Genomic DNA, 11,592 nt, shown 5'->3' with positions numbered 1-11,592 from the left:
TAGTACTATACCTCATTTATTGAAAAAAATCCATGTATGAAGGAATCCATTTTATTCAAAGCCATTTTGTTCAAGGGTCATATGTGTATGTGTGTATATATATATGTACATATATATATATATTTGCGTGTATGTATATATACAAACACAGAGAGTCTGGCTGAAGATTGTGGAAGGAATCAAATAGAGAAGTGGTTAGCATTATGGCAGTAAAAATGCATACATATCAATATTATAGAGACATCCCAGAAATACAGTCCACTCTGACAGAAATAAATCTCATTAGCATAGAATTTTGGAAAGTTGATCTTAGCCTGCTATTCCCAGAGTCTGACTTCTAATCACATAGTGTTGACAGGGGCACATAAATTTAACCATATACAAAGGAGTTCTTAAACTGCAGATTTTTTAAAGATGCCGAAAGGACCATATTCTATAAAATGATGTATTTACAAATGATTATAAAGGAAGTAGAGTGAGTTCTGATGTTCACCTCCAGTTCTTCTTCCCTAAGAATTTGGTGATAAATTTAAACTAACGTGGTTAAGGAGTAGCCTAACCATCATCCGGGTCTGTGATCCTGACTTCTTGTCTAAAGCTACCTGGCTAAGTGGCTTTGCTGCTTGATTAAATGTCTCTGTTACGATTACTGCTAGCCTTTAAGAATGGCTGTGTGACACTGTTAATTTCTGTCTCCCAAACACCGTGTACTGTTCCTGCACCTGCATTCTTTCCACCAGGCCTGTTGCCTTCTGAGCTAGAGTTCTTTGGTGTCCACGGGCATCATGGCAAGGCCGTTTTGGCGGTCTTTTGTTAGGAAGTATGATCCCTCCCTGTTGGGAGCACCAAGAAGTTTCCATGACACGTAAAGAAGCACTCTCCCCCAGAGGAATTAGATCTAAAAATTAATTCATTAATCGAATGGTGTATGCTTTTATGTGTGTTCTACTGGGATTTGTGATTAAGTGAGATGCATAGCAGAAATGCTGACAGGGCGGTAGAAGGTGAAGGCAGTTTTTTTCCTGGAACCCATGTGTGAGACCTCTTTGCTTCACTGCACTCCTGGGGAAATCAACAACTTGTTAGGTGCTCAAAAGAGATCTATAAATAATGTTAACATCACTATAGATAGAGCTGAAGTGAGCATTATTGGACGATTACTTTTACTTAGTAGGTGTCCATATTCCTTCCCTCATATGTTTTGTGTTTGAAGCTCGAGGTGAGAGTTACAGGAAAGAGGGTGAAATAAAAATTACTTAAACATGGAGTCTTCCCTCATGTAGAATATGAAAGAGGAGATAATTAGAATTAATAGAAGACAGTGAGATTAAACAAAAATAATAGTGATAATGTTATAGAAGGCATACGTATTTTATAGAAAGGGAAAAATTAATCTGCCACACATCATGTATCCTGTTAACCATAACCCTTGTTTCTTTTTCCTTTTACTTCTCTTTTCTTTTGTAATGTCCTAAATGGGAAGAGGAATGAGTTATCTTACAAATTTAGATTTTGCAAACTTGTGCACTGATGAGAGTACTATTGAAATGCATTGTTAAGAAAATTTTCAACACACCAATGTGTCATTTCCTTTCTTCATGGACCAGATGCTGAAATACTATGTGATAAAGATTTTAGGTCTCAATTGTAAAGAGAGGGAAGTGGATAAATCAGTGCTGCCGTCTTTAGGACAAACGGTAAAAGAAGTTTATTTTAATGTTTTTCCAAAATTGCTTCTGTTGATTGTATGTGTCTACTGTGTGTGTGTGTGAGATAGGTGACATGTATAAACGTGTGTGTATATATGTATGTGTGTGTGTGTGTGTATATATGTATACACATATATACATGCATACACATACATATATAATTGATTTTTTATAGAATTTTTTATCCTAATCACTAATTATCTTGTCTGGTTGTTTCAGTGATTTTAAAAAAAGATTTCTGCTAGGTTTTCTGGGAGCAAAAAATGTGTGTGTACATAAATATATATGAAATATATTAAATACTTTGTAGGCTAAACTAGCAAGAAATTTTTGGCATGTAATTGTCCATATTTTGTTTAAGAGTTGTTGACTTTATTCAAAATGGGATTGAGGATATTTTAATTGGTCTCATTTCCTTTTCTTATAATACTTTTGGCTTTAACCTAATATTATTACCTGTTTTTGCTTATATAACAAATATTGGTCGGATATTTACTATAAGCACTTTACTGAACTATATGTAGGGAAGGGATCAGAAAAATATAATCTATCTCCGGGAAGTCCATGATCTAAGGCAAATAGGTATAATATGATTTGAGCACCTTAAGTAGCTGTAAGAGTGCTGTGGATAACTACTATGGTGAGGTAGGAGAGGCCAAAATCACTTAGGGGGAAAGGATTTGCAAAGATCTTCATGGAGATGTGTGAATTTAGGTTCCTCTTGAAGAACGGGTAAGATTTACACAGCACAAAATGGGGGTTAGCATTCTCACTGGCCATGTGAGAATAGTGATAGAAAAGTCACAGAACTGAGATTGTAAATGTTTTATGCAGCATTTAGGAGGTAATACTCTCTAAGACATTGCCTATCTTCAAATCCAAACCTCCCTACTTCCTAGTCGTGTAACATTAACTAGTCACTTAAACATTTTAGGTCTTAGTTTCCTAACCTCGTAAAATGGAGAAAATACCGTGTGTCTCATGGAGATACTACGAAGGTAAAAGAAGAAAAGTCCATATTAAAAAGCAAAAATGGTATTTAAAAGTGATTATGTATGGATATTACCTGTGTACCAGGAAATGTATAAAAAATATTTTAAGTGTTCATAATTCTTAAACCGACACTTTAATCCTTTTTACATATATAAAAACATCCAATTAAAATATTTGCCAAAGGTCACATGGCTAGGAAATGGCACAGCCAATATTCAGACCTAGACTTCCAATTCAAGGATGAATTCACTGCCAAGGTTGGGTGTCAGTAGCATCAGGCACGATATGGATATGTCCATCCAGGCCTTAATCCCTTTTATGGATATATTCCCTAAGTGTAGAGCGCTTGGAAACCTATTAACTCTGTTTTCATTCATATATACTTTTGACTGTTCATACAACACCCAACTTTTTGTTTTTAAATAATAAGGCTACAGAGTTATTATTTACCCTGAATCTTAAAGATGAAATTAAGAGTTTGATGCTAAATCTGAATAAGGAACACTCGTAGAAGAAAGAATATACATTAAATATATGTTACATATGAAGACTTTATTCATATCTACATAAAGAAACTCCTACTAGGGATGTATAAGCAATTGATAAGAAAAATAAAAAACCCGAGAAGAAAAATAAACAATAATTACTTGAAAAAATCTCCACACTAATAGGTAAAACAAATAAAAGCCACTTTGAGGTATCATTTAATGCCTATCAAAATCTAAGTGATTCTAAAATATTATTACTGAATAATGGTAAATTTGCCTAAAAACTGCCATGTTCCTCTATGACTGGAATCTTTGTGAATTTGTATAACCTTTATTCATTCATTCATTGATTCATTCAATCATTCCCATGATCTTTTTAAAGAGTTGTCAGGCAATAGATACCAAAAAGTTTAAATAGTTTTTCTTTGATCTGGTAGTGCAACATATGCTGAATTATCCTAAAGAAACAAAAGGGGCACCTGAGCGGCTCAGTCAGTTAAGTGTCTGACTTCAGCTCAGATCATGATCTCATGGTTCGTGAGTTCTAGCCCCGCAACGGGCTCTGTGCTGACAGCTCAGAGCCTGGAGCCTGTTTCGGATTCTTCATCTCCCTCTGTCTCTTCTTCTCTGCCACTCACGTTCTGTCTCCCTCTCTCTAAAAACTAAATAAACATTAAAAAAACTTATTTTAATAAAAAGAACAAAGCTAAATTATGCAAATATTTGTAATATCATCATCTATATTAGTGAAACATTGCCCTCCAAAGAGAAGGGAAAAATTTTTTTAAGTTACATTATAGGTAAATAGGTATATAAATAAGATACATACATTTGATGAATTATTATTTGGCCCATCTGTTTAATTTGAAAAAAATAATTTGACGTATAAAAATACTGATAAGATTTTAAGGGAAATGTGTGAGACCAGATGGTAATATACACTGTGATATTAACTATATAACATGGCTACATATGAAGGTATTTTTTCTTATATTAAGGTGATGAGGTGACCATTTTTTTATTGAAGTATAGGTATAGTTAGTTGACATATGATATTGTATTGATCAGGTATACACTATAATGATTTGGCATTTATGTACATTACAAAGTGATCACCATAAGTCTAGTTACCGTCTGTCACCATACAAAATTATTACAGTGTTAATAATGGCTGTATTCCCAATGCTGTGCTTTACATCTCTAGTTACTTAGTTACTTTATTTTATTTTTTTAAATGTTTATTTTTGAGAGCGAGAGAGCGAGAGCGTGAACATGAGCCTGGGAGGGGCGGGGAGAGAGAGAGATACAGAATCCAAAGCAGGCTCCAGGCTCTGAGCTGTCAATACAGAGCCAGATGTGAGATCATGACCTGAACTGAAGTCGATCGCTTAACCGATTGAGCCACCCAGGTGCCCCTTACTTCGTTATTTTCTACTGGAAGTTTGTACCTCTTAATCCCCTTCACCTGTTTTGCCCAAACCCCTATTCGCGTCCCCTCTGACTACTACTGGTTTGTTCTCTGTATTTATGAGTTTGTTTCTGTTTTGTTTTGCTTTGTTTGTTTACCCGTTTTGTGAAATTATGGTAGTTGTCTTTGTCTGACTTATTTCACTTAGTATAATATCCTCTAGGCCTATCTTAGGCTGTCACAAATGGTAATATTTCATTTTTTATGGCTGAGTAATCATCATATATATATCTTAAGCATGTCTTCTTTATCCATTTATCTATTGATGGACACTTAGGTTGCTTCCATATGTTGGCTATTATAAATAATACTACAATGGGGGCTCCTGGGTGGCTCAGTCGGTTAAGCAGCTGACTCTTGGTTTCAACCCAGGTCATGGTTTCACAGTTTGTGAGTTCAAGCCTCCCATGGGGCTCTGCACTGACAGTGCAGAGCCTGCTTGGGATTCTCTCTCTCTCCCTCTTTCTCTGCCCCTCCCCTGCTTGCTCTCTCTCTCTCTCTCTCTCTCTCAAAAATAAACAGACTTAAAAAATAATACTCTAACAGAGTGGTACATATATCCTTTTGAGTTAGTGTTCTTATTTTCTTCAGATAAATACCTAGAAGTGGAATTGCTGGATTATATGATATTTATATTTTTGATTTTTTGAGGAAACTCCGTACTTTTTCCACATTGTCTGAACCCATTTACATTCCCACCAACAGTGTACGAGGGTTCCCTTGTCTCCACGTCCTTGCCACCACTTGTCACTTCTTATCTTTTTGATACTCGTCACCCTGACAAGCATGAGGTGATACACTCACTGTGGTTTTGGTTTGCATTTTCCTAATAATGAGTGACGTTGAGATTGTTCTCATATGTTCGTTGCTCATCTGTATGTCTCCTTTGGAAAAATATTTATTCAATTCCCCCACCCGTTTTCTAATGCAGCTGGTTTTTGTTTTCGTGGTTTGTTTTTGTTTTTGGTGTTGAGCTGTATGAGTTCTTTACATACATCGAATATTAAGCCCTTATCAGATGATAGGATTAGCAATCTTCTTTTATTTGACCCAATGTATCTTTCATATTGTGTTAATATTTTTAAAATTAACACAGGAAAAACTGAAGGGTATGTTTTCAAATAGATTAACATTGAAACACTTTCATTATGGTTTTCCTATTGTAGCTTCTGTAAACTTTTCCTGACTTTATAAAAAGCTGATATTGCAGAGATGTGTTTCACTTCTCATGAGAACATGCTTTTAATAGATTATACAAACTCAAAAGATTTCACAACCCTTTTTCAGTGCATTGACATTTGGTAGGAATTGCAACTTGAGTCAGTTTACTTTTTCTCTTAACGTAGGAAATGACATTTAAAGACACATTCGAATTGTTTGAATTGTTCACCGGCTACTGACAAAACTTTACATGAGTATGTTCTCTAACATGTCCAAAAAAAATTACAATGATAATAATCAGAGTAAAGAACTAAAGTAATCTGGCAAGTCTAATAAATGGTTTGAAGGTAAAGTGAGAACGTTGGAGGTGAAAATTTTTGTTTCAGTTTCTTATGCACAATTCAGAGAAGAACCTTTCATTTCCCAATGTATAACAGAAGAACTTTTAAAACTTCCACATGAGTGAAGTATGAACTTATTTTGAGGAATAACCCCAAATATGAAAACTAATCATCTTGCAAAAAATTCTTTATTTCATTTATTTATGCAATTTCTTATAATGCATTTATATATGTGAGAATTGGCGGGAACTTAGTTTATTAAACCAAAGAGAGAAAAACTCCTGAATCCTGGATCTGTGGTGAAAGGAGACAGACAATAGACAAGATAAATAAGGAAAAAGTATGGCATGTTAGTCGGTGATAAATTTGGGCAGCAGGGTGCCTGGGTGGCTCAGTCGGTTGAGTGAGTCTTGATTTTGGCTCAGGTCATGATCTCACAGTTTGGTTTGTAGAATCGGGCCCTGTGTTGGGCTCTGCACTGGGCTCTGTGTGGGTGGTGAGGAGCCTGCTTGGGATTCATATTCTCTCTCTCTTTCTCTCTCTCTCCCTCTCTCTCTCTCTCCCTCCCTCTCCCTCCCTCTCCCTCCTCTGCTCCCCTACTTGTGTATGCACACATGTGCTCTTTCCCAAAATAAATAAAGAATAAGAAAAGGGGGGGGGGGGGAGGACGGGAATCCAGCCAGGAAGGAGAAGAGGAAGTGAAAGAGGTAGGTTATCATTTTAAATGTGATGCTCAAGAAAGGTATGAAACAGTGAGGTTTTAGTCAGGACCTGAGCAAGATGCGAAGGGGTTCACAAGTTTGGAGCGGATGAGTAAACCTTACCAGTTAGGGAGCTATTAAAACAGTCCAGGTGAGCAGGATCATGAAGCTTGAGCAAGGATGGTTGTAGCAGAGGTGATAAGAAGCGGTCAGTTTCTGCCGAGGATTTGAAAACAAACTGACAAGATGTGATGGTAGATTGGATGGGAGGCTAAGAGAAGGTGGGGGACAAGGAAGACCTCTAGGTTCGGGTCATACTAGAAATCCAAATAGTGACGTTATTAGGCTGTTGCGTATACACGTCTAGACAGTTCCGGGCTAGATATTTCTAGGAGATAAAGAGGGGATAGGTTGGGAGATGAGGAGTGAGCAGGGAAAGTAAAACTGCCCTCAGTGTACGGTCTTAGCGCCTTCATTCTTCAGTTGTCCCTTCTCAACAGAAAAGCTTGGCTGTGGCCAGATTTCTGATGTACACTTAACACCTTTCATTTGTACTCATTACTCCTTTTGGATTTCTCAAGTCTGCTTCTGCCTCTACCATACAACCAAAACAGCTCAAATTCCACGTGGCAGGTTATGGATGTCCTTTTACATCTTGAAATTCTTTATTTTATTTTCCATGACTCTGACTTGCTTTTTTTTTTTTTTTTACCATGATGTCAAAGGTTCTTGGCAAAAATACTTGCTTTTCTTCCTTTACTTGCCCACTCAACCTGTTGGTTGTCAACTTTATGTCCCGCAAATTTTTTTTTCCTGAAAGATATTTTCTCCTCTGATTTTTTTTTTGTCCCATTCTTTAAGTGCTACATTCTTGTGCTTGTTCATCAATTCTTTTAATTTCCTCCTCTTTTCTAATGCGTCTTGGATTCTCCACTTAATTGCCCACCCCATTGCTGCTATCCAAGATGCAAGGCTGGGGTAGATAAAAAATGAGCTGAAATCGAAGAATTGAGGTAGAGACGAAGGAATGGCTCCAGGGAAGTCAGAAGTTGTTTTACAGTCAGATATGGGTCCTGTGGGTAACAGTAATCTGGAATAAAGCCCTAACTTTTGGTTTGGGTTATCATGCTTTGCTTGCACCTCCGTATTACCAATATATATACCCATATGTCCAGCTGCATCATGTATGTCCCAGTACACAACGAATAGAAGGTAATAAATAATTATAATAACAGGTAATATGAATGGATGATATGCCAACATAAAAAATTCTAGAAAAAAGAAAACTTAGGTTAATGTGGAAAATATACCATTGTGACCAGTTGTATTATTTTTAAAAATATGATTCTGAGACTTGAGATCTGAGCTGAATATACTGGCTTGGTCAGTATGCAGATAATAGTCTAAGCCACAGAAGTGGATGAGATTCTTGGAAAGAGTATGGAGTCTAAGAACAAAAGAAAGTAACAATAGAAAATACCAGCAGTCCTATGACAGCACCATCTATGATTAGCCTAAGCAGCTTTTTAACATTTTTTTTCTGGAAAAGCCTATGCCAGTGTTTCATACAGTTCAAGATTAACCACCATCTCTCATACACTGTCCTGGAAAACAAACAGAATTTCCCATGGTGCACAGGAGTAGCCAGAGGGGAGTATTTTCACTCACCATTCTACTCCACAGATTTGAGTGTTCATCTCCCTTCCAGCCCCCCCCCCCCCCTTACCTCTCAGGGGTTTTATGTAGCCCACATATGGTCACTTAGACTAGTCTACTTGTAGATACATCTTAGAGGATTTTCTTTTTCAAGGTTTTAAAATATCGACTCAAAGAAACTATACTTTGAAATACAATAACTTGTACAATGTCATCTGCATAAGTCCATAAAAGGTAGATGAAAGGTTAGAGGCCTAAAGAAAAACAAAATTGAGCCTCAGCTCTATTTCAGTATGAAAGGGAGATAAATAAGATATTTAATGGGTGGTGTATATTTTATCACTTGTAATGTAAACCAGATCACAACTGCCAACGCAAAGAATAATTTTTTACTTAATTTGTATAGGTACTTCCTCAATAATATATTTTGGGTAAGTTGTGAAAGCCAGATAAATTTATGCAATCAACAAAATTAAAGAAGAAATTGATGAATAGAATTACCCCAGCCACATGCTTCTCTAGGCTCGTCTGCTCAGCTGTCCAGAACTGCTGCTTCTGTGATGCTGATCCACTCAAGTCTCAATGCCGTCCATGCCCTTGTGCCCTTTAATAGATTTGCCATCCCTGGGATATTCTTCTAATTCCTGCTCACTTATCAAAACTTGGATAAAGGCATCATCTTTTCTGTGTTCTCACCTTGACCACCCACTTGATGACGAATTAATAACTCCTTTTTGGACTGCGTCTATGGTGTGTGTGTGTGTGTGTGTGTGTGTGTGTGTGTGTGTGTGTATCACTGTCAGAATATTACTTCTAAAGATTTTACTCTTCCATATTAATGCATAAGAACTTTAGTGGTTGTGAATATTCTATACACGTTGATTTTGGCATATTAGTGCTTTGCACAGTGCTTGATATAAAGACACAAAATAAGAATTTGTTGGACTGACCTACATGAAGCGATAGGTATTTTGGGGGGAGGAGCGTGGGGAATAGGTATTTCTGCCTTAAGGTCATTGATTGAAGATATCCTAGAGGCACCTAGGGTGGCTCAGTCCATTAAGCGTCCAACTCGATTCCCTCATCCGGCTCACTGTGCTGAGTAGAGCCTGCTTGAGACCATCTCTCTTTCCTTCTGCCCCTCTCCCCTGCTCACTCATATTCTCTTTCTCTCAAAAAAAGAAAATAAATAAAAAAAGAAAATATCCTAATATCATCTTTTTTTTGTTTGTTTTCATGGTGTAGCATCTAGCATTCTAGAGCCACTTAAAAAAAAAAAAAACAAGTGGAATTTTTTCTTTCTCCGAAGAAAAGTCCTTTAAGCCTATGGGTTCTAAATTAAAAATTTAGTTGAAAGAACATGTGGCACTTCTAAACAAGTATATGGATAAAAATAATTCATCCTGCTTTATTGAGGGCAAACTTAGATCAGTAAATTATCATTCTGGACTTGCCACCTTCTTTCCTCTTTAATAAAACGTGTACGTTTTCTATAAGAGCATTTATATAGACATTAAGAGTTGTCGTATATGTATACATAAACAGGGAATGATTTGAGAGATACCTATCTCCAAAAAGCAATTTGAGCAATCTGTGTTGTTGCTGAAGTTCATGAAGATGTTTTTTTTTTTTTTTTCATGAAAACAAATCTTCATTAAAGACATGTTAACAGATTGCTCACGGCAAATATTGCAGAGAGAAAGTTCCCGACCTTCTATCCACATTGGGGATTTATGTTGAAGAGCAGTTCTCCAAGACAAATTGGTATTTGGAAATGTTATAGGGATAAAATTTTTGGAATTGTTTTTGGGGGGGCGGGGAAGCAATAATATAAGGACTAGGAAACATTATTGACATGGAGAGGGTGGCAACCAGGGATGATAAACACCCTCTACAGCAAAGATGGTCTTTTGCAAAGAAGACTTGTCCTAGCCACGATGCTCATAATCCTCCCTTGAGAACTACAATGAGGTGTGGCCGTAGCTAGGTGCCTACTGGAGCTGACAAAATAAAAATGGGTGCTGATAAGGAAAAGGGTAGGATGAATGGCAGTGTCTCAACAGCATGACTTAGTCACCCAGCCCTAAGATGTGGTTCACGTTCAAGAAAGCTATCAAAAGAGTAGGAATGCAGGAAAGGAAGGAAGTGAGGGGAGAGAAAGAAAGGAAGGAAGAAAGAGAAGGAAGGGAATGAATCTGAATCGTGGACACAACCTATTTTACTAGAAATTTCTCTGTTGAAAGAAGCACATCTATTTTAATTTATTTTGAGAGAGAGAATCCCAAGCAGGCTCCGCACTGTCCGTGCAGAGTCCAACGCGGGGCTTGAACCCACACTGTGAGATCATGACCTAAGCCGAAATCAAGATGACTGGCCACTCAATGGACTGAGCCACCCAGGCACCCCCACCTCTTTTTAAAAAAAATTTTAATGTTTATTTTTGAGAGCGAGAAAGGGAGCTTGTGAGTGGGGGATGGGCAAAGGGAGAAGGAGACAGAAGATTCAAGCAGGCTCAGTGCTGTAGCACACAACCTGATGTAGGGCTTGAACTCTCCAACCATGATATCAAGACTTGAGCTGAAATCACTTAACTGACCGAGGCACCCAGGTGCCCCAGAAGCACATCTTTGTGGTCTCAATAGCTACAAACCTCCATCTTGTTTAAAAAAACAAAACTAATATGTTTAAGTCTTCCACCTTACCAAAAAAAAAAAAAAAAGTCTAGACCATTCATTCAGCAAATATTTATTTGTTCTTTCTTATAGGTTGCTATAGGTTCTTGCTAATTCAATATTGAATGAAAACAGACATGGTCACCCCTCTTATGTAGCTCACTGTCTAGAGAGATATATCAGATTCAAGAGGTTTCATCTTTTTTACAAAAATATTCCCATCTGGAAGACCAAATAATATAAGAGATATTTCTTTTGCATTTAAGTGAAAATGAAGTTCTCGTACCACAAATATTAGGGCAAAGCCATGGTCATGGCCAAGGACAAGGGGACAGTAAGCAGCCTGACAGGACAAGATTTCTAGTTAAATGGCAGGCTATGTATAAATGTGTACTTTTTGAGC

At 37.1% G+C, this 11,592-nt stretch overlaps 1 protein-coding gene across 2 annotated transcripts in view; it reads left to right on the top strand.

The window, feature by feature from the left end:
• Positions 1–1,529: 1,529 nt before the first annotated feature.
• MSR1 (macrophage scavenger receptor 1) overlaps positions 1,530–11,592 on the top strand; it is an 80,746-nt gene continuing 70,683 nt past the window's right edge. The window contains exon 1 of one of the 2 annotated variants that reach the window (XM_060653088.3): positions 1,530–1,697. The gene's annotated coding sequence lies outside the window, so the exon portion shown is untranslated. The remainder of the gene's footprint in view (positions 1,698–11,592) is intronic. The other variant, XM_060653090.2, reaches the window with a different exon arrangement.

The sequence above is a fragment of the Panthera onca genome, chromosome B1, assembly GCF_046562875.1.
Source record: "Panthera onca isolate mPanOnc1 chromosome B1, mPanOnc1 haplotype 2, whole genome shotgun sequence".
Classification (NCBI taxonomy): domain Eukaryota; kingdom Metazoa; phylum Chordata; class Mammalia; order Carnivora; family Felidae; genus Panthera; species Panthera onca.
This window is presented reverse-complemented; position numbering and strand designations above follow the sequence as displayed.